The following is a 22,297-nucleotide window of genomic DNA, read 5'->3' as shown; positions in this document are numbered from 1 at the left end:
ATCCGAGCCCCTGAAGTCCAGAGGAAACTCAAAGGTCACTACGCCATCTGGTCGCCAGCCTGCACACCTCCGGTGACAGGGTGCTCACTGCTCCTGGGCAGCACCTTCCACCCTCGGGCAGCTCCCCGAGTTATGAATCCCTCCCTCCAGGGCCTCCTCAGTGCCCCCTGCTGGGATGGGGACCAGCGGCAGGAAAGTTTTGGGGCCGAACAAGCCAGCACAGCAGGCACTGTGAAGGGCAGAACTGGAGGATCAGGTGGTCAGGGAAGGCTTCCTGGAGGAGCTGGCCGGCGAGGGGAACAGGCATGCTCCTCGTGTCTGGAACCTCATCATCAGGGCTTGACCAGCTGCCCTGACTCCCTGTGTAACCTGGGGCCAATGCTTGCTCTCTCTGGGGCTTGAGGCCTCCTGTATAAATGGTGACACTGCCAGGAAGGGAAGACACCTTCCGATGGGGCCCGCTCCAAGCCGGTCATGGGGCGCCCAGGCCGTGACCTGGAAGCAGAGCTGTTGGGAGCAGGCTTGAGTTTCCACCCGGGGAAGGCACCTGCTCTACCCTCCGGGATCTGGAGATGGGCAAGAGGGCTGTGAACACACTCCCTGGAGCTCCACCACTGCCCTTGGGCGCTGCATGGGCCGCCCTCACCACACCGTGGCTTTGATGGTGCCTCGTGGGGCGTGGTACCCACTTGCCAACCCAAGTGGCCCGCCCGCACGTGCCATCAGCCGCCAGCACTGACCGGGCCGGCCGCAGCTCCAGTGCAGACCCAGGAGCCAGAACTGCCCCTCCGTGGTCAGTCGTGAGTGTGGCCAAGGCCGCTGTGCTCCACCCTGGCTGCCATCAGGCACCCTGGGTCTCCTGAACCCCATGGGCATGCCAAGCCCGCCAGGCCCACGCTAAGCATCCCCGGCCTCGATGGTACCCACCTGGCCGGCACCGACGTGGTGAAGGCTGCCTGCTACCACTCTGCAGGCTGCCCTTGCCCCAGTCCTGGCGAGGGCTTGGGCCTCCCCGCCTTGGCCTCAGCTGGCCTGGCCACACCCTGCTGGGCCTGGACACTCCCCTGAAGGGACCTGGCACGAGAGGAAAGGAGTAGGGCCAGAGGAGGGGGGCTGAGCAGAGGAGTGACAGGAGGACAAGGGCCGATCTGCCTGCAGAGCTCTGGGCTCGTGGGTCTGGGGTTGAACCCAAAGCTGTCTGTGACCACCTGCCCCTCGGAGCCCCGGCTCCTCACCAAAAGGTATGACAAGCCTTGCCTTGCTGGGGTGTCGAGGGGACAAAGGGACAGGCACTGACGGCTGGAAAACGGGGCCTCTGTGGCCACCATGCAGCCGCTCAGACGAGGAAACTGAGGTGCAACAGGGAAAGCAGGACTGCCAGGTGCCCTGCAGGTGCCCCTTCCTCCACCCCGCTGGGGGGAGGTCCCCCGCCTGGGTGTCAGAGACAGCACCCCTCCCTCCCAGACCCAGCTTCCTGCCGGGGGCTTACAGCTGGGGTCACAGATGGCTTGGAAGGTGTGGCTACTGCTGGCCAGGCCGCCTGTGACATCACACGGGGACACACTGGCCGCAGCTCACGCAGGTGTCCAGGTACATGGGGGACTGCACCCCTGGGGCTGCCTCTGCTTGAAGCTCCACTGTGCACCCATCACTGCCCAAGACGCCCCCCTCCCACACTCCCCCCTACCCAGGCCTCAGCACTGGCTCTGGGCCCATTCTGCCACCGGGGTCCTCCCTGCGGCCTCCCCTGCTCCCGGCCCAGAGCTCAGGACTCCCTCCAAGGGGGACAGAGGAGCCAGCATCCGTTCGTTCATTCATTCATTCATCCAACTTACGAATGTTCATTGAGCATCTTCCAGTGCCGGGTGCTGGGCTAAGCTTGGGGGACACAGGGGAAGAGGTCACCGGAACAGGCATAACGCCGGCCCACCCCCAAACGGGACTGCTGACCGCCCTCCACCCACCCCCACCCTGAGAAGCCACCTCCCACGGGCATGCGCGGGCCGGCTAATTACAACACTGCGGCTGCCCCAGGAGGGGGTGGAGGTGCCCCCCATGCAGGCAGCATTACTGAGCCAGGGGTCACCTCGCCCCTGGAGCCAAGCCCCTTGGGTTCCTCGCAGAGACCTCCCTCCACCCTGTGCCTCAGCTTCCCGCGCTGTCACTCACAGGGTTAGAACGGAGCATTTTCGCAGCGCCACCTGTCGCTGGGCTACCCAGGTCCCACCTGGGCCACACCTGCCAGCGGCCCAGCCTCCCCTCCCCTGGCTCCTGCAGGGGGAGCATCGCCCCCATGGAATTCCAGGCACTTGACCGCAAGCCTCTTTCCCTGGGACCACGCCGGGTTCCCCTGCAGCACCCCTCCCCCAGCTCCAGATCAAACACCATCTCCTCCAAGAATCTTTACTGACCAGGTGACCTCCGCGGTTACTCTCTGTTTCTCAGTTTCCTCATCTGCAAAGAGGGAAACGACCGCAACTGCCTGACAAGGGCTGGCACGGAGCACCACCACAGCCCGGCCGTCAGCACTGCCTGCGGTACCCTCACCCCGGAGCGCAGACGCTGCCCCCTCCTCCAGTCTCAGCATGGCCACCCGCCTCCGCCTCCTCCAAGGCTGGACGCAGAGCCCTTGACCCCGTCCCCCATGTCAGGGCCTTGCCTCCCCGGGTCCCTCCCCCGTGCTGCTATGCCCCTTCCACCCCAGCACCCCCAGGCAGCTCAGGACCCCACCTGAGACCCAAACTCGGGACACAGAGCTGTCCTCAAAGGAGGCCCGCCCACCCTGCCCCCCATCAGGGGAGGGGAATCGCAGGGACCTCCAGCCCCCCACCCCTCCCTTCTCTCTCTTCCACCTCCATCCAACCAGCTGGCCCACCCTCCCCACCAGGGTGGGTAGCAAGAGACACGTGTGTTCTTATCTCAGAGGAAGGCTCAACACAGGTTTGATGAGGTCTCCAGCCCCAGACTAGACCCGGGGTCAAGGCCCCATGTCATTCCCCCACCCCCACCCCCACCCCCAGTGAGTGGTCGCCACAGCGAGGCCTGGCCTGGGGCTGGAGATGGTATGGTGGCGCCCACCCTGCTGCTGGCCACACAGCATCTATGGCTCCCTATAGCCGAGGAAACTAAGTGCTGAATTTTCAGCCCCGCCCCTCTACCCTCAGTAGGGGGAGGGAAGGAGGGCGCTATAGGATTCATGCCTCCAATCTCCCTTTTCTTTCTGGGACCCAAAATGCCCCCAGACACTCCTCACCCACAAGACCGGGTGAAGGTGCCCTCCTCCTCCAGGAAGCCCTCGGTGCCCTCCAGGCCTGGGTTTTCATTCCTATGTGTACCCACCCAGCATCCGTGTGGGCACTGGGGGTCAGGGGTAAGTGAACCCTCACGACCCTACCCTCAGGGCAGGGTGGGGGGCGGTGGGGGGACACACAACCAGGCGGTGGATTGAGGTCGACAGAAAGGACATTGACTGGGGGGTAAGGGGGTAGACGTGGAGGCCTCTCTGAGGAGGGGGCTTCTGGGCAGAGACTCAGGACCCACACCCACGGCAGGGGCCCCCGAGCGGGGACACATCAGACTCCCCGTGAGCTCCGCGAGAACAGCGTGCCCCGTCTAGCACTGCGCGCCAGCGCAGGACCCCTTCCACCCCCGCTGTCTCCGTCACCTTCACTGCTACACACACCCCCATCAGAGGCCAAAGACTTATGAGCCCCGTTCCACACGGAAGCCAGACAGAGAGGCGGAGCGGAGCCACCGAAACCCGGTTTTCCGGTTCGAAGCCCAGGGTTCCTTCTCTTCCCCCCAATGAATCAATGCAAACGTCATCCATTCAGAGCCCGGGGCCCGGGGGAGTGTTAATACAGACAAGGCCTTCAGAGCAGCGGGAACGGATGCCAGGAGGCCCAGCCACAAGCATCCGCCACCAGGCTCCCGGCCCTCAGCTCAGAGCCCAGCGCCTCTTGCTTCGACCTAGAAAGCGGGATACTTCCAACCCCCTCAGGGGGTTATTAAAACCCAAGACAACAATGGATGACAATCTAGGCTACCACTTATTAACAATAAATATTAATGGCGGCAGTTACCACCTGTCGAGAACCTGCTTTCTGACACAGCCTAAAGACTGTTAGGGTCAAACAGATGGTGAGTCCTCTGTTCGTCGGCCGGGCTTCTGCGTCCCTGGAAGCTCCACGGATTCATTTTGTACGAGGGGACTTAACGCGGCCGACAGGTCGCTGTGAGGTTCAAACTCCGAATCTGCTTTGATGGCCACACGAACCACAGACTGCCTGGGGGCTGGGCCCTCTCCAGCCCCCGCAGCACCTCCAAGGGCACCTGCTGGCCAGGTGGCCCCGGCTCCCTTCACGCCAGCTGGCGAGGAGTGGTTATTCACAGCACCTCCTCCTTTCACTCCCCAACGTGATGATACGTGATCACCCGTGTGGTCACTGCATCATGACCCTCGTTTAACACGAGGACACGGGTGCAGAGGAGGCTTGGTCACTACCCAAGGGGCAGAAGAACCAGGCTGGACCCCGGCGGGGCCTGAGTCCCTTCTCTGCACTGTGACCCCGTCCCACCTCTGACCGTGTGACCAGGACCGCTGGTCACCCTCCCCCTGTACCCCGAGGCACAGGGCACCAGAACTCGGAGGCCCGGGCTGCACAACGTCACAGAGCCTGGGAGGAGGGTGTACATTCCCACGTGGGCCAGTCTGGGCTCTGGAAGGAAAAGGACCCCTCGCCCCATTTGACGGAGGAAACCACTGAGGCTCCCAGCTGAGCTGCGAGCATGAACAGGAAAGCCTGGGGACCCCCAGGCCCCGCCCTCTCTTGGGGTCTGCCCACTTCCCGGTCCCCACCCCACCCGAGCCTGCCACGAGCCCGCGGACACTCACCCTCCGTCCTCAGTCCTGGAGTCCGCAGAGGCCGGCCCCCAGCCCAGCTTTATCCCTGGCCTGGCCTCCCTCCCAGCCTCCGGGCCTCCCGCCCTCCCCACGTCAAAGGCCCTGGAACCACCCGCCTGCCCGGGAGGCGGGGGCTCAGGCAGGGGCAGCCCCGGAAGGATCCCGTCTCCCAGGGCAGCCCCGGCAGCTGAGCAGGGGGGCTGGGGCACAAGTCTGTGGTCACGGCGGGCACCCTGGTCCCGGGAAGAGGGCAGGAGAGCCCCCCTCCCCTGCTGGGCCGGGCTCTGGGGCCCACAGGGGGCAGGACAGTCCCCAGGGCCCTGTAACTGCTGGCAGCCAGAGCTGACGGGGGCAGCAGGGGCAGGCGGGGCCAGCTCAGAGATAGCGGGGAGGGGTCAGAGGCACCAGAGCCCAGGCCCTGCAGCTGGGAGGGTGGGGGACCGGAGCGACAGCCTGGAGGCTTCCCGGGTCTCTGGCGCGTCTCCGCACTGCCTGCTGTGGGCTGGAAAGGGGGTCCAGGGCCCTTCCCTCGCGGGGATGGGGAGCCCACCGCACCCCCATCCACCCCCAGAGAAACAGCCCCGCCCTCTGCAGCCCGCCCTCAACCTAAGCAGCCCCCTGGTGCCCTCCCCAGCCTGCTCAGGGGGGCAGCCAGGTTTGCCCAGAGCCCCACTGAGCCCGGCGCTCAATTCCTCCTGTTTCCTCCGCAAGGAAGCCAGCGAAGAAGCGAGTTAGCCCACCCGGCCCAGGCCTGGGATCCTCAGCCCTACAAAAGCACTGAGGAAGTGGGAACCCCACCATGGGGGAGGGGCTGTTCCTGCTTCCCAGATCAGGGTCACGTGCCCCTCCCCCACCAGGATGCTGCCTCAGTCACGGTGACATCAGGAGGGGTGGAGCCCATGGGGGGGGGTATCTCAGGCCCACCCAGCCCCCAGGGCTGTACTTCTAGGGGGCAGAGGGAGGCCACCAAGAAGTCCACGCTATGCCTGCTCCCTGCCAGGTGAGCAATGGGGGCATTTCCTAGCTGTAGGAGGGGCCTCCACCCCATGCCACCCAGACGGCTACCCCATAACCTCCCCACGTCCTGCCACATCCACAGGTCCCCACTGGTTCCCACCGGCTGCCACCCCCAGACGGAGGCCCCTCCTAAGGGCCCATCACCCAGGCTCAGCCTGTCATGGCTACCCGGTGCCTCGGCCAGTCCCCAAAGCCCTCCCCAGCCACCCAGCCCTCCAGCCTCACAATACCAGGGACCTCAACACAGAGACGGGTTGCCCACCTTTCTGAGGCCCAGGCCTCACCACCCCCTTCGGGGCCCTGGCATCTGTATTCACACGCGCAGCTGGGCTGACCCGGGCAGTTGGGAGCAGTGTTCTGTAGGCCCTGCGGCGCCCCCGGCTCCCTGCTTGTAGAGCCCCCAGTCCCAGGGGTCTGGTTGTCTGAGATGCAGAGCCCATCACTCTGCAGTGTGGGGCGCTGGGTTGGGATTCTAGCCAGGGGGAGCAGAGCTCTGACCTGCCCCGCCCTCGGACTTGGACCGGCGCCCACAGTCCCCGGCGCGTTCCTCCTGGGCCCCGTGGGGCTGGTACCAACTCCTGGCCCCATGCCGCCCCGTCTCCGAGGCCCCTAAAGGCCGGTGTCCAGAACGGGCGTGGCGTCCCAGCAGGGCATGGAGTTTCACAGATCCACTTGAAGCTAATGGCCCCTGTGAGGCGCTCGCACCCCCAGGCCCCCCTGCTCAAGTGAAGGCCCCCAGGAGGCCCAGAGGAGGCCCCCGATCCTGGCCTCCCCGAGAGCTAAGTGCTCCCCAGGCAGAGCCCCAACCCCGCTTGTTCCACGAGCGCATACACGGGACCCTCAACAGGCAGAGGGAACCCCGGGCTTAAACCGGGCTCCCGGGCTGGGGCCTCAGAGAACAGGGGGCGGTGGCTGCCGGGGCCCTCACAGAGGGTCCGTGTGGCCTAACAGGCCTTCTCACTGGCCGGGAGGAGGCTGCCCACCAAATCTTCACCCACCAGGATCAGCTGGAGAGCTGGCAAGGGGACAAGGCCCGCAAGGAGCACTGGGATGCCCACGGCGGCTGAGAAAGTCCTCCCCGGCTGCTGTGTGCCCTGGGCCCATCGCCTCACCTCTCTGGGCCTTCTGAGTCACCAGCGCAAAGCAGGAGTAACAGGCCCGTTGAAAGATAAGAAAACAGAACTGTACCCCGTAGGGGCCCACGGAGTTTTCACGTGGCCTGCAGGGCAGCAGGTGGGGTGCACACGCAGGTTCCAGTGAAGCCCACCTTGCAGAATGAAGCCTGATCAAACTGGGCCACGGCCCCAAAGCCCTCTTCACGGAGGAGTGGCTATGGCTAACTCCTTGGGACCCCTGGCCGGGGCGGGGACGGCTCCCCGAGGGCGGGGAGGGACAGAGGAGGAGAAGGGCTGTGAGCCGCAGCCAGCACCCCGCAAGTGATGCGGCCCCTGCCCGCCGCTCCTGGGCACCCCAATCCCAACGGGGAGCAGGGTCGGCTCCCACCCCAGCACCCTCGGCGGGGAGGTTCTGCCCCCAGACAGGGCAGCCAGTCCCCTGTGCCCACCCAAACACTCTGCACCCACCAGGGAGGTGGGAAGCAGAACTGGCCTGTCCTCCACGGCTGGACCCTGTTAGCACGGTGCCCGGGGAGCTTGTGGGCCCCAGGAGCGAGTGGACCTTGCAGCATCAGGATGTGGTGGCCACTTCTGCTCACCACCATGCCCAGGAGCCTGGCCAGAGCAGGAGAGAAGCACAGTCTGCCCAGGTCACAAGAGAGGAGGCTGCAGCCCAGCTGAAGCCAGGCCCACGGGCCACCCAGCAGCCTCAAGACACACGCAGCCACCGCCCAGCTCAGCCCTCCTCTTACCTCCCATGTAGGTCCCGTCCCTGGGCCCAGCGTCCAGCCCCCTGAAGTGGGAGAAGGCCCAAGGACCCCTCCGTGCAATGGCTCTGCGCCGTGCCCTCATCACAGGCCGCTCCCCACATCCATCCCCAAAGCCGCACTGGAAGACACCCACCGCCCCATTCTACGGATGAGGAAACCAAGGCTCAGACCACGCAATCAGTGACTTGCCTGAGGCCCCAAGCCAGGATTCCCAGCCAGCCCAGGGGGGGCACTTTCTGTGTACATTCTCCTTCAAACAGCCCCTGGAGGGAAACTGAGGCCCAGCCTCCCACAGATGTCAGGGCTCCAGGAGGCGGCCCTATCACCCGGCGCCTGCACCAGTCCCCGGGGCCCCCCTCCCCTGCTGCGCCCAGAGCACAGGGCCACTGATGGTCAGGCGGGCAGGAAGGGGGCACGAGATCACAGAGGTGGCCGGGGCCGCTGGCCAAGGCCCTGGTGGATGCACGTCAGAGGGGCCTGCAGGAGCCGCGGGAAAGAGCTCTGACCTGGCCTCGGCAGGCCACGTCCAAAATAACCAGCCCCACCGCCCTGCAAGGACTCAGCCGGGCGCACGTAGGCCTCTCGGCCCCAGACGCTGCCAAGCTGGGCGCGGAAGGTCACAGCTATTTCTGGGCCAGCCTGGCAGCAAGACGCAGCCCCCCAGCGCCCCAAAGAGCCGGCGCAAGAGGGGCGGTCGAGGCAGGCCCCAGCCCCAGGACGCGGGGTCTCTACCTGTGGCCGAGGGTCTGCTGGGGGACCCCACGCTGCTGCCTGTTCTCTCTGAGCTGGCTCCCTTCCAAAAAGCCCATTGGGGGCTTCCCTAGTGGTGCAGTGGTTGAGAGTCCGCCTGCCGATGCAGGGGACACAGGTTCGTGCTCCGGTCCGGGAAGATCCCACATGCCGCGGAGCGGCTGGGCCCGTGAGTCATGGCCGCTGAGCCTGCGTGTCCAGAGCCTGTGCTCCGCGACGGGAGAGGCCACAGCAGTGAGAGGCCCGCGTACCGAAAAAAAAAAAAAAAAAAGCCCATCGGCACCATTAGTGTGTCAGGGTCACGTGGGTCCCACTGGCAGTTAAGGGCCTTCTCGGCCACCAAGCTCTGTGCTGGGCCCTTGGCCGGACAGAGAACCACATCCGACCCCTGAAACAAGCAGGGGCTCTGCTCTCCGCTCTCCACTGGCTCTGACCCTAAGCGCACAGGGCCGCAGGAGGCTTTGACCGTGGCAGGGACCCCCCGTGCCCACACGGGCACCCCCTGCCCTGCCGGGCCACACCCCCGGAGATGCCAGCACTGCACCCTACCACACACAGCCTCCAGCCTGGGGCTCCTCCTGCCCCATGTGGGTCACCACCACCCCCATAACTTTGTGGGCACCAATGACCATGTGGCCCATGGGAACCTCTGGCCTCTGGGCCAATGAGGCCCAGAGACAGCAGAAGACCCTGAGGTGCAGCCCCACTCACACCGCCGGGCCAGGCAGGTTCTCTGGGGGCCGAGGGGGAGGGGACAGTCCCCTCTTGTCACCCCAGGCCCAGGCTTCTGCCCCACAGCCTCGTTCAAGCTGTCCCTGCCCACAGAGTCTGCCCTTCCCAGCAGATCACGAGCTCGGGAGCCTGGCCTGGCTCCCATCCTGGCTCCCCCCTGCCAGCCATGTGACGCCGGGCACACCCCTCAACTTCCCTGTGCCTCAGTTTGCTCATCAGTAAAACAGGTTCGCTGGAAGCTCATCCTTCGCGGAGCTGCCGTTGGCTCTTCTCCCGGGTCTAGAAGGACCCTCCCCTCCCAAGCGGCCTTGCCTGCGTCCCCCGAATGTTCCCACCGTGCTGGACACCCACGGGGGCTCTGACAGGACTCTGGGACCCCCAGGAGGGTCCACGTTCAGGTTCATGGTTGTCCCAGTGGGTTCCTTGGGACACTCAAGGGGACCTCTTGCCCGCAGGCTGTCCCTACAGACACGGGGACCTGAAGACCTGAAGGGCAGCCGGCGGCGCGTTTCCAGAATGCGGGGGGTTTTTTGGGCTGCACCACACAGCAGGTGGGATCTTAGTTCCCTGACCAGGGCTCGAACCCATGCCCTCTGCAGTGGAAGCGCGGAGCCCTAACCACTGGACCGCCAGGGAAGTCCCTCCAGAATGTTTTTGAAGCCAGGCCCTAGCAATGAGGCACCTCACAGAACCCTACTTGGGCAACGCCAGGCTAGGGCACCCTGGGCCCCAGCCTCCCAGCTGTGAGGGTCGGAGAGCCTCCTGGCCTGGCCCCCCGACTCCTGCTCGCCTGTGTGTCTGGGACCATCTCTCTGAGCCTGGGTGCCATCTGTGAAGAGGGACCATGAAGGCTCCCGGCTGTGAGGAGTGTTGCAGGCGGGCCATGCTGGTGGTCACTGTGTGAACGTCACAGCAGGGGTGGGGGCAGACCACACCCCTCCCTGCTTCCCCTGTGTCCCCACCTTGGCCATGCCGTGGCGACAATGACCTGAGGGTGGCAGGATTAGCTCCTGGATGCAGGCATCCCCTGCCCTGAGAACGGCCGAGGCTGGATGCCCAGCCCAAGCGGGCAGTGGGAAGGGCCCAGCCACAGGGAGCCCAGTGCCCGCCAAGCGCCCAGCCATGCCACCCTCCCCACGGCCCCTGCCGCCCCCTCAGCAGCCCCGCCAATGCCAGCAGAGCTGCCTTCCCAGACAGAAGGCAGCAGAGGGCCGGGCACAGCGCGTCCTGGGGAGCTGGGCATCAGGACCCGGGCTGCCTACACCACCCGCCTTAAGCACCTGCCCAGCTCCCAGGGGAGGAAGCAGGGAACCATCAGACTGGATGAGCCGAGGGAAACCCCTCCTCTCCCGGGCCTGAGCTTTGTGAGGGGCTGAGGCGCCTTCCAGCCTGGGGTCTGCACTGGCCCTGGCTCCCTGGGAGGCTCTGGGCATTGCTGCGGGCCAGAGGGCAGACCTGCGCCAGCCCCTCCACCCCTCCCTGCCCGGGCGCCAACCTCAGCGCCTCTCCCTGGGCTGCACAGCACAGCACGACAGCCTCCCGGGAGGGGCTGCGGGCTGAGGGCTGGATGAGCTGGCCTGAGGGTGGCCCCCAGGGCACAGGAAAGGCTCCACCTGGCAGCATCACGCGGGCCATTCCCACGGTCAGGACACAGCAGCTCGCAGGCCTCCTCCAGCAGAGCTGGGCCAGGACTCCGGGGGGCAGGCGCGGGTCAGCCCCTCGGGGACCAGGAGGCCCCTGGCTGCACCTTCAGACTGGGCAGAAACGCCCAGAGCCGAACAACAAGGTCCTGCTGCAGAGCACAGGGAACTGCTGTCAACATCCTGTGATAAGCCGTAATGGAAAAGAACATGAAAAGCAATGTCTGCGTGTATATACACACGCACGTATACATACATGAATCACTTTGCTGCACAGCAGAAATTAACACCGTAAATCAATTATACTTCAATTGAAAAAAAAAAAAAAATGCCCATAGCCAGGTGGGTGCACAGGCCCGGCAGCCCTACTCGCCAGGCCCAGCAAGGCCAACATAAAAAGAAACGTATGCAGGGACAGAACGGGTTGCGGGGCACACTTCAGAGGCGACCAAGCGGGCGCCCTCTTGGCTTCATCTGACCCCTCGGTGATTCTGTGAGCTCCGCACAGGGCACGGACCTGGGGTGCAGAGCAGGGCAGGGGCTGCTCTGTGCCCGCACCCCCAGGTGCACCCTGCTGCCCGGGCTCAGGGGATTGAAGCAGGGGAGAGACCGGAGACAGATCCCAGACAAAGAAGAACACAGGCCCCACGCATAAGGGTGATGAGGGTCACGGGGCAGGGGAGGGCGGGGACTTTGCACACAGACGTCTACCTGCCCCTAAGCCTCACTCCTCCATTCACTCAGCAAAACTCAGGCCAGGGAGGAAGGATGGCCCACCTGTCCTCCCACACCCGCGGAGCACCCCACGTCCCAAGCAGCGAACAGGGGCTGCTTCACTTTCTCTTGCAAGCGAACCAGGCCCCTGCCTGCTCGAACCCTGGGACAGAGCTGGGTTACACCCTATTTTGCAGACTGACTGTGAGCCTGCTCAAGCCAGGCTGTGTGGGGCAGGGGGGCCGTTGACATTTTTTTTTACTGGAGATAAAATTCACCTAACGTGACGTTCGCCATTTTGCTATTTCAAAGTGTGCACTTCGGTGTTTTTTTAGTACATTCACAGTGTCGTGTAATCATCACCACCACCAATTCCAGAACACTTCCATCGCCCCCTAAAGAAACCCACAACTGTTAGCAGTCACTCCCCAACCCCCAGCCCAGCCCCTGGCCACCGGGAACCTGCTCTCTGTCTCTGTGGATTTGCCTGTCCTGGACACTTTCCACAAATGGAGTCACCACTGTGTGGTCTTTGCGTCCGGCGCCCTTCAGGATAATCCTTCCCAGCGTCACCCGTGCTGTAGGGTAGATCAGGACGCTGACCGCTAGTCCGCTGTGTGGAGAGACCGCACTTGCGTTACCTGCTCTTCAGCGGACGGACGTTTGGGTCGTTTCCAGGTCTGTTTTTATTTCACCCACAGGGACTGAGCTGCAGCACGTACCAGGGGAGCGATGCTGGACAGGGGGATCCAGGTGACACAGGGTGGGGTGGGCAGAGAGGATCCAGGTCCACACCTGGGGGCACCTGGTCAGCCCCTTCCCAGCCCGTCAGGGCTGCACCAGGCTGCCGAGGGCACTGGGCATGTCTGGAAGGGACAGAGGCCCCAGCAGCCAGACAGAGGGGGAGGGGCCCTCCAGGGTTCCAGGCGGGACACTGCTGGCCTTCAAGGATGGGAAAGGTTTGTCAAAGCCTTTTTAGAAGTTAAAAACACAACTATCACACGTAAAGTGAGCACGAGTCTGAGGTCTAGTCAATCATCTGTGATGGAGCTGGCGGGGGGCAACGCTGGCTCAGAGAATTCACGGCACTGAGTGCTTTCAGCCCGCGGATTCTGAGCACTAAAATGCGAGAGGGGAGAAGAGACCAGCGGTGTTCAATGGGGCCCCAGGGAGGCAACCTCCTCCACCAGACAAAACCGCACATTCATGCGACCCCCCCGAATCCAGGCCCCACTCAATCAGAAGCAGGTACGGACATCCCCTCGAGAGCTGCATTGCCCAGGCGGCCTGCTGGACGGCACCCAGTAGTCACAGAAGGACACGCCGCCCCCCTTTTGCCTTAAAAGATCCAACTGGGTGAATGGGGTAGGTGTCTGGGTGGAGGGCACGGCCTGAGCAAAGGCCACAAGGCAGGAAAGGGCAGGGAGCAGAAAGGTGACCCAGCCTTCAGGGGAACCACAGGGAGCTGGTCCCCAGGGCAGGCGGGCTTGCGGGGCACCGGTCCTCAGAGTCCCAAATCCAGGCGTGTCACAGAATCAGGCTCAAGGTAGGGAAGTGGGAACTTCCCACAATCCTCAGCGGGGGGCAAGACGGCTGCCATGGGTGGTGAGACAGCAACACCTGGGCCCAGAAGCCTGGAGCCACCTGGGGTGACCAGGAACCTGAGGAGCATCGGCCCAGAACCAGGCCCCCGCTGGCATCGCAGGTCCCCCCAACCCTGCCCCCCACTCCCTACGTGGTGACAGCTGAGTCCATCCTGTCCTCCTCAGCTGAAACCCTCCCATGGCACCCACATGGCAAAGAAGGAAAGCCTGTGCTTGTCCTTAGGCCTGAAAGAAGGCCCTGCCCCCCGACCTCCTCCCCCCACTCCCTTCCTCGGCTCCAGCCTCACCTGCCGTCCTGCTGTTCCTGAAACTTGCCTCTGGGATCCTGCCTCCGGCCCTTTGCACGTACTGTGCCCTCCGCCAGCTCTCTGCCCTGCACCATCCCACACAGCCACCAGGCCTTTGCCTATGGGCGCCACCTACCCAGGACTCCCTCCTGGCTCTCCTGTGCCTGTCCAGACCCCACCTCCTTGGAGGCCGGCTCGCCAGACCACAAACACTTACTGAGCACCTCCTGAATGCCCTGGCTATGCTCTAGGTCCAAAGGAGCTCTCCGGAAGAAAAGCTCAGTTCCTAGCAAGACGGCCAATCTGGCCATGGCAGCCAGGTGGTGACCCTGAGGGCCAGGTGCCCCCAGACCACAGCCCAGCAGCAGCAAGAGAAGAAGAGAGGCCCTGGGCTGCCGAGGAGCCCCTGCCCCGGCTGGACTCCCGACGCACTGAGAAGCTCCCATCTCAACCGACTTTCCACCCAGACGCCCTGGCAGAAGGGGAGGGGCGTGGAGAGCACTGTCTTGTCACGTACCATCAACGAAGCACGCAGCGCCCAGGAAGAAATGGTCTGAGGGCTGAGGCTAGCCACCATCCCTCGGCCAGTCTCCTCCCCAGCCTCCCCAGATTCTGGGCTCTCGGCGCAGGGCTCCCCTAACACCCCCCAAGGCTTCTCCCATTTCAGCAGCATCCCAGCAAGCGCCAGGGAGCCCAGCCTCAGCCTCCTGCTGCCTCCCCCACTCCCGCTCACGCACACAGCCAGCGTCTCCTAAGAGAGCACCCTTCCCTCTGCTTCCACATTTCGCTGGACTTAGCATTTCATTACAAGGCAGCAGAGCGAGGCCGACACTTCTCAGACCTGGGGTCAGCTGCCCTCTACCACCAGGAGGCAGCCGATCCCCCACAACCCACGGCGGGTGAGGCTGGGTCACTGCAAGCAGCACAAGCAGCAGGCTTGGGAAGGTCACTGACCCTCCCGGGACAGGCTCACGGGTGTCTGTCCTCGGCCCATGGATGCCCCTGGACCATCCAGTCTCACCCAGGACTGGCCGGTGGACACGCCTCCCGGCAGCATGCTCCTGAATCTCGGATCCGCCCGAAGCCCTGGTTCTCACACTCACTTCCCCGGGGTGGGGTACCGTAAACTCACCCTGGCCCCGAAACCCCAGCACACTCTCTGGGAGGCTTTGCCCATAAGAACCTGCGCCAGAGCCTTCCAAAGGGAGGGGGGGAGGAGGGGGGGAGGGGGGAGGGGGAGGGAGGGGAGGGAGGAGGGGGAGGGAGGGGAGGGAGGGGAGGGAGGAGGGGAGGGAGGGGAGGGAGGAGGGGGAGGGGGAGGGAAGGGGAGGAGGGGGAGGGAGGGGAGGGAGGAGGGGGAGGGGGAGGGGAGGAGGGGGGAGGGGGAGGGGTGGGGAGGAGGGGGAAGGGGAGGGAGGAGGAGGGGGAGGGGAGAAGGGGGAGGGGGACGGAGGGGAGGAAACCAAGGTGGGGCGCTCCTTGGCCTCCCCAGGGCTGGCTGGGCAGGGCTGTCTGACCCCTGAGCCCACCAGGCTCCTTCTGAAGACAGGAGGCCCAGGCAGGCACAAGGCAGCCAAGTAGACAGGACGTGAGGCCCTGAGGGGTCAGCGTCCCTCCTAGCGCTGGGCAGGCCCAGCTGGCAGTGTCTGTGGGAACAGTCCCCAGGCCTGGCTGGCCACACGCAGGCCAGTCAGTGGGCATCGGGGCTGCAGCAAATGCCGGGGCAGCTGGGCACGTCCCGAGGGGCGGAAGCCCAGGCCCTGACCCTGCTCCAACCACGCCGAGACCTGCAGGCTGATCTGGGGGTCTCGTGGGGGTCCTGGGGGAGGGGCGGGAGGGCTGGGGGAGGGGAGGAGAGAAAGAGGTCTGTGGGGCATGATGACCCCTACCGTCACCATCCACGCCCCCAGACCCCGCCCACCTCCAACGCCCCAGAGGCTGCCCCCTTCCACCTGCAGCGCTCTCCCCCCAGCCCTTCCCCTAGACGCCTCCTCCTTGACCCTCAGCTTCCTCTGACCCCTCCCCGGGGGCTGGGGCTCCTCCCCCGGCTCCCTGGACCCCACACCTCCCCTGATGTCACACAGTCCACCCAGGGCCGAGGCTGCGGTGGCCTCACTGCTGTCTGCAGACCGTGACTTCGTGGGCTGTGGCCATGCTGGGCCTCATCGGGGGCCTGTGGGGGGCAGGGGCAGCTGACGAGGTGGACGGACAGACGGACACCCTTGATGAATGGTTCAATCTACACTCCAGCCCACACGCCCAGCGGGCTCTGCCTGGCCCTGTCCTCCACGTTCCCTGCCCCCTACGCTCCACCCCGGGACCCCCAGCCTCTGGCTGTCCTCACAGGCCTGGGGGCCCCTCGGGACGGCCCTTCCGGTGACTTCCTGCCAGGGAAGCTGGGAGGAGGGGTAAACAAGGCCTCCAGATGGCTTCCTGCGGCTGCCCGGCGACCGTGGGAACGGCCCAGCCCTCGAGGCCACGGAGGATGGAACAGGAGCAGGGAAGGGCTGCACCCTCAGCAGACCACCTTCTGCTCACCGCGCGGTGCCCCCTTTTACACCTCCCAACATGCCCACGAAAGGGGTGCACACCTCCATTTACAGAGGGGGAAACCGAGGCACGGACCGGCACGTTAACGCCAGGCCAGAAGCAGGGCCTCCCGCTCACCAGGTGCCCCCTCCTTATCAGACTGCCACCCACCGTGCAGGCAGGTCCTCCCAGCCCCGTGTGAGAAACAGGGAAAGCTGAGGCCAGAGAGGGGAGGGTCTCCCGGGCCAGATGAGCCGGTGGCTGTACTGGGGTGAGGTCCACTCCACCCCGGTCCCACACACACCTGAAGGCCCCTCATCTGTAAACGAGGGGACGACAGTCTGGCTCCAGGCCGTTCTACAAGGACCGCATAGCCCCGACTCAAGGGGCACCAGCCAGACACGCCTGCCACCCTGGGCAGGGTACGTGGCCTGGGAGATGGGGCAGTGACAGCCACTGCCGCACAGCTGGCCATGAGGATGAATGCCGTGCCCTGGACCAGCTCCACTCCGGCCTAGAGTGAGACCACGCCAGCGCCCCTGAGGGGTGCTCTTAACTCAGGCCCCGAGCTCCCCGGAGCTGCCTCCGCCCAGCTCTCCCTTCCTGGAGCCCCTCCCGCCAGCTCCTGTGATGCCCACATCCTTCAAGCCCCAGCCAGACACCACCTCCTCTCAGAAGGCTACCTTGACTTCCTGCTCCAACACGACCGCAAAATCTTGGGGACACACGCTCCAGGAAGGTGACAGTCGTCTCCTGCAGGTCCTGTTCACCCACGATCCCTCCCGGGGTCAGGACCACCTTCCTCCGCCCTCTCCCATCCCCCGCAGGGGCCAGTGCAGGCCTGGCGGCCCCTCAAGGGGCACAGGAAGGCAGGAGCCAGGCCAAGCCAGTAGGCTGCCTCCCCAGCCCCGCTACACAGCGGCCAAGCTGGTGGTGATGGGGGCGAGAGGGAGGCAGGGCCCTGTTTAGGAGCGGCTGTCACGAGGGTACTGATTCATAAACAGGGTCCATCCAGACCCGGGCCCCGGGCCCCCAAGCGCCATTAGGAGAGAGGCCCACAGTCAGCGGTGAGGGAAATTTCAAGTGAGATACATCAGGCTGCACGTGGGCAGCCTGTCCCCGTGAGATCCAGCATGTGCCCCGCAGCCCAGAGCCCAGAGCAGCTGTGAATTTCCGGGGCTGTCTGACTGTCATCACTGAATCTGTACTGAGCAACACGGAGCACTGTTTGGATGGTCCCCGGCCCCAACGTGAGTTCCTGCGCCCAGGAGGTACCGTCACAGCAGGGCCCCAGGCCCTCTCTGCCCACTCCCTGCACAGGGTCTGGCCCAAGAGCACAACTTGACAGACAGGGGAACTGAGACACCCACGGACGGCCCTTCCCGAGGTTGCAGGCTTCAGAGACTGTAAACGGCAAGTCTGCCGGGCCGGTCACAATGGGCAGACGCAGGGCTGCAAGCAGGTCGCCTGGCCCAGGTGGCTTGGGCTTAACCGCCAAAACTACCAGCTTTGTCCTGACCCCCCACCCAGTCTGCTGTGGGGCCCAAGGTCTGCTCCAAGCTCTCCATTCTCTAGACGAGAAAACTGAGGCCCAGTAAGAGCAGGGGCCAGCCCAGGGTCACCCAGAGAGGCCTGGCAGAGCTGGGGCCACGGCTCTGGGCTCCCTAGGGCTATGCGGAGGGGACTGCGAAGTCACCATGGGGAGCCCCGGGCACCCCCGGGCACCCCCTGAGCTCCGCATGGCAATTCCCAGCAGATGGGCCGCTGGGCAGCCAGCCAGAGAGGAGTGAAGGCCAGGAGAGGGCCCAGCGCTGAGTCCATGGGGAGATGAAAGGGGAGGAAATGTTTGGCTTGGCAGGGCCTGGTCCAGGCAAAGGAGGAGGAGGGGCCTGTCCCAGCATCAACAGACGATGCCCGGAGGGTGCCAGCGGAAGTAGCAGGAAGGGGCGCCCGCTGGGGGCAGGCACAGAGCAGACAGCACGTGGAGCCCACCATAGGTAGCGGTGGGGCGGTGACGGGACACACAGGCGGTCGCTGCGGGAACTCTGGGTGGGGTGGCGGGGAATCCTCGTCGCTCTCCCGCGCCTCTTCCAGGAAGCCTGAGTCACAAGGGGGGCCCCGGGGCCAGGAGAGGGGCCGGGAGCACCACTCCCATGGGAAGGGGACAGGGCAGGGCTGCCTGCCCGCCCGCCTCCTCCAGCTGGGCCAGCCCTTGCTTCGGGGTCTTTGTGGCGAGTGAGGCCATGGGAACGGGCTCCTGCAGCTCCCAGGAGGGACTGGGGGGAAGGAGGAGCTGGTGACAGCAGGTCAGAGCCCCCCTTCTGCAGAAGGGGAAACTGAGACCCCAGAGGAGAAAAGCTGGCCCAAAGGCAGACGGCTAATGGCCTTTCATTGCCTAAGGGGGCTCTGGGCAGCCAGGCCGGGATCTGGGGAGACCCACAGCGGCACCCACGGACGTCCTGGCTGTGTCCTCTTCCAGCACATCAGCCCCCAGCCACGCACCAGAGACCACCCCTCCACCCTGCTCTAGAACACTCCATGGCTCCTGCCGCCCCTTCCCTCAGAATCTGAGTCAGGAAACAGAACCGCGGCACGACAGTCTGCGGCTCCCAACCTTCCATCTGCCCACATCAGCCATGGGTGCTTCCTTCCCGGGGGCATCAGAATCTCCTGGGGGACGTGTGGGCGCACCTCAGAAAGCACCAAGCATCTGGGAGCACCTCCCCCATTGACAGCCTTGGGTCTGATCCAGCCCCTCATTTGCTGGTGCAGAGTGGAGACCCAGGGTGGTGACACCCACCCCGGACCCATCCAGGACTCAGCCAGGCTCTGGCCAGGCACACAGTAGGTGCACAATAAAGGTGGCGGCCGGGAATATCCAGGATAGAGGGCATTCGTGGCACAGAGGCCTGAGAAGCTGGGGCAGCGGGAGGAGCCGCGCGGGGCTCAGGTCTCATTGCCGGACCAGTTTCTCCTCAACTCCCTTCTGGCAGTGATGGCCGAGGACAGCGGAACCCCACTCCAGCCATCCTGGGGGATCGTCACCTTCTAGAGATGAGAACACTGGTCTCCACAAGGCTCAAGCCACCACCTTGCCCTCTGAGACCCTCGGGCACTGAGGCTTAGGTCCTCACATCCAAATGTACACACCAGGGACTTCACGGGTGGTCCAGCAGTTAAGACTCCACGCTCCCAATGCAGGGGGCCCGGGTTCAATCGCTGGTGGGGGAACTAGATCCCGCATGCCGCAACTAAGAGCCTGCATGCCGCAACTAAAAGATCCTGGACGCAGCAACGAAGATCCTGCATGCCACAGCTAAGACCCAGCACAGCCAAATAAATAAACAAATATTAAAAAAAACCAAAAAACAAAAAACCACCTGCCTTGCGACGGCTCGCAGAGGACACACACTCCCAACTGAGGCCTGGGCGGAGGAGGGGACAGACCCCAGGCAGCAGAACGGTCACTGTGGCGGGAACTGGGCCTGGCTGGGGCTTCCACACACCCCTGACCTGGGCGGCCTTCCAGAGTCCCAACAGGAACAATTCCCAGCCCGCCCGGGGGACTCGGGGCACTGGGCCAGAGGCGGGGTGGGACAGAGGGGCCTCCTCCCTGAGCCGTCACTGCCCAGAGCCCCCGTGACCTCGGGAAGTGAGGAGCCTCACTGAACTTTGGCCTCTCGCTGCAGGACAGGTAGACAATGACCCCAGTTGCTGGGGGACAGACCAGGATGGGGGAGGGGCCCGGCACCCAGCAGGCACCCAGCACACCTGGTGGCTACCTTCTCTGAGCCTCGGCTTCCCCACCTGGAAGGGAAGCCACCACCCCTCTCCCAGAGCCCCAGCGGCAGGAGACGCTGTGACCCTGGGGACGTGGACAGAGCCCTGCTCCACACGAACGGACCTGCCCTCGTTCCCTCCAGCCTGCAGAGTCCCTCCAGGCCCGGCTTCCTGGCCAGGAAAACGGCAGGGTGCATTGGCCAAGCCCTGGGCCCTCCGGCCAGCCCGGCAGCCCACCTCCCCACCCGCCAGAACCCCCAGCACTGAAGGCAGGGTCCAGGAGAGCAGGGTCACACCTGTTCTGTTCCCTGGTCCTCAGTGCCCGGAGCCCCACCTGGCAGAGTGGACCCTGGCCACATGCATCAGTGGGCACACACAGCCCCACCCGTCACACGGCGTCACCGTCCCAAGTGAGAGAAGGGTGTTGTGAGGTTCGGCGGGGACACGCCCAAGACGGCACAGCCACCTGTGTGTGTGGACGCCTCCACCTGACTGCCATCTCCCAGGGCCAGGGCCCAGGTCAGCCTCGATAACAGCTTATCAGGGCCTGGCACACAGTAGGTGCTCAAGTTTTGGTGACTCAGTGAGAAAGGAATGCCTGACGGGCTGCTCAGAGCCAGACTGCTCAGGGAGGACCGCCACCCGGACGACAAAGACTCGAGGAGGCATAGCGCCACGGCCTGAGGCGGGACCTGCCATCGTCCACCCCTCAGTCCAGCACCGGGCCTGGCACACAGTGCGTGGCAAGCACTATGGGGGTGTTGTGGGGTGGCCAGCTCCCCAGGGGGACATCTGGGGGGCAGCCTCTTCTCCTGAATACCTGCAGCAAGGGAGGCCTGGGTGGCCGTGGGGAGACCCCCCCGTGCCTGCCTCAGGGCCCATTTACTCCTCACAGCAGCCTGCCAGGAAGGTCAACCAGCACCCACTTCACAGGTGGGAAAACCAAGGCTCTGGTGAGGTCTGCAGGCTGAGGGGCTGGACATGACTCCACCTCTCTGGGCCTCAGTCTCCTCATCTGAGAAGTGGGGTTAAGAACTTCATGGGAGGATTTGAGGTCAGTGAGGCAAGGCGCCTGCACAGAGCTGCAAAGGGGTCTCCATTTGGGCAAGGCCATAGGCACCCTGTGTCCGCTGACCCTCTCTGGTCCACAGCCCCACACTGCTCCGGCCTAGGAGCAGGCCCCCCGGAGTCCACACACGTCTGGTGCCCAGCTCCCAGGCACCCACCATCACATGCAGGGCTGGCCAGCCAGGAGAGGAGGCACACCGCATGCCCACCTGCCAGGGCCGGAGTGCCCGGCACACTGTGACCAGCTGGCCTGGACTCTACCCATCCTCAGACCCACTGTCAGGGTCCGGCCTGTGGGGTCACCATGCTCCACCCAGGAAGGCCAGACCAGGGCGACAGCTGCTCTACTGGCCTGGAGCTGACACGCCACCCACCCCAACTCAACCGGCCACCAGCTAGCTGCCCGGGAGAACACAGGAGCGCATCACGAGCCGCCTGGGACAAGGCTGGGACCTGCTCTAAGCTGGGGGACTGCTTGGACAAATGAGGCACCGCCGGGCTCCCAGCCCCAGAGTGGTCTGAAAGCCGGGGCGCGGACCTGTACCGGGACTTGGAGCTCAACCTCGTTGACGTTCGCCGGCACCCCCCGCCATCACGACGCAGGGAATCCGGTGGGGTTGTGGCGGGCAGGAGCGCTAGGGACCAACTCCCCCCAAACTGTGCGGAGGAGGAAACTGAGCCAGGGGATGGGAGGCAGCACCCGACACCCTACCGGCCCTTGGGGAAGAGGTATTCGGGGGCGGGGGGAGGGGGTCACGCCTCCCAGCCCGGGCGTCCCGTCGCCGCAGGGGGAAGCGGCGGGCGGAGTCCCGAGCCGGCCCCCCGGGCTGAGAGTTGCACGTGGCAGCCTCCAGGCCCGCGCTCGCGCCGCAGCGGCCGCCGGGAGCAGGGTCCCTGGACTTGGGTAGTCGGCCCGCCCTCGGCCCGCGCGCGCCCCGCCACGCGCCCGCACCACGCGCGCGCCCCCGCCCGAGCGGGCACGAGGAAACTGACCTGGCGGTCCGGACGCCGGCTCCACAGGCGGAGGGCTCGGGGCGCATGCGCGTGCACGCGGGCCCGGGGCGCGTGCGCGGCCCCGCTCCGGGCGCGCGGGCAGGGCCCGCCGCGTCACGTGGACGGCGCGGCCCAATGGGAGCGCTCTCCACACCGGAGAGACGCGGGCGCGCGCGCGCGCACCGGAGCCCCGCCCAGGTGGGAAGGGGCGTGTCCGTGGGCTCTGACTGTGGTCCAGTATCCCTCGCAAGGCGGCTGCTGCGGGAAGCCGGGGCGGTTGGGGGGCGGCTTGACCCCGAATGCGGGTGAAGAGGGCAGGGTGCTCCGAGGCTGAGGGATGGTGTCCGGGGTCCAGGGATTTCAGGAAACTTTTGGAGTCCTGGACTTCATCTTGT

At 65.2% G+C, this 22,297-nt stretch overlaps 1 protein-coding gene across 1 annotated transcript in view; it reads right to left on the bottom strand.

Annotated features, from left to right (window-relative positions):
- Positions 1–21,959, bottom strand: part of PTP4A3 (protein tyrosine phosphatase 4A3) — a 34,019-nt gene extending 12,060 nt beyond the window's left edge. Inside the window, exon 1 of the mRNA XM_060035320.1 lies at positions 21,903–21,959. The gene's annotated coding sequence lies outside the window, so the exon portion shown is untranslated. The remainder of the gene's footprint in view (positions 1–21,902) is intronic.
- Between the last annotated feature and the right edge of the window lie 338 nt (positions 21,960–22,297).

The sequence above is a fragment of the Delphinus delphis genome, chromosome 17, assembly GCF_949987515.2.
Source record: "Delphinus delphis chromosome 17, mDelDel1.2, whole genome shotgun sequence".
NCBI lineage: Eukaryota > Metazoa > Chordata > Mammalia > Artiodactyla > Delphinidae > Delphinus > Delphinus delphis.
The sequence above is the reverse complement of the archived record's forward strand: the minus strand, read 5'-3'. Positions and strand labels throughout refer to the sequence as shown.